We start from the raw sequence: 892 nt of genomic DNA on the forward strand, positions 1-892 counted from the left end.
TGTTTTCCACCACCTGGGGGCAGTAGAAACTTTAAACAAGGAGCCACCTGGAAAATGAATGCTGAAGTGACAAACTGCAGTTCCTCTAATGACCACTTGAGGCCGGCTCCAGCAGCTCAGTCCTACTCCCCAAGGTGATTTACCTGAGGTGCTGGGGCGTGAGGCGGACTGGCAGTTCCAGGAAAGGCCACATGGTGGCGGTGTACGCCAAGGATCAGACCAACAGTCTGGAGGATGAACAGGAACAAGTGGAGTGGTAACAGATGGAGGAAGAGCAGAAGGAGGAGGGTGTGATGAAGAGGATGATGGGTAAGAGGTTAGATCAGAAAATAACTACGAAAACTACATTTAATAACTAATAAAACCACATTTAACAACTAATAAAACTATATTCAATAAATAATAAAACTACATTTTAATAAATACTAAAACCCCCAATGTAAAAAATAAAATGAAGGTACAAAGAAGGAAAGATGAATGAGCTTCTCTGCCAACAGATGTGGCTGGACAGTGTTAACAGCTGAGGAGAAATCTAGAAACTACAGCCCGTCATGAGCTCTTGTCTCCTGTAGGTGGCGACACAGAAGCTCAGCGGCGTGAGAGCGCGTCCTCCACACCTGGACGCAGATTGCAGCGGCTCGAGGGATTTTTCCACCTGCAGGAACACCTGTCTTTTTTTTAATGAGCTTCTCAAGTGTCGTCCTGATTAAGGACGTTAATGCTACTGGCCTGAAGTGGTTTAATGTCGTGTGTCTCTGCTGCTGAAGAGAAGGAGCACACAGACGCCGGCCTCCATCGCTCACTGCAGACGAGTTGTAATGTTAACGGCTGTCTCTCGCAGATAAAAGTCTATCACCACACTATTGTTTTATCTTTGGCTGCATGTGCAACA

The sequence above is a fragment of the Seriola lalandi genome, unplaced genomic scaffold, assembly GCF_002814215.2.
Source record: "Seriola lalandi dorsalis isolate HSWRI2012SDOR001 ecotype SW California unplaced genomic scaffold, Sedor1 jcf7180002052993, whole genome shotgun sequence".
Classification (NCBI taxonomy): Eukaryota; Metazoa; Chordata; class Actinopteri; order Carangiformes; family Carangidae; genus Seriola; species Seriola lalandi.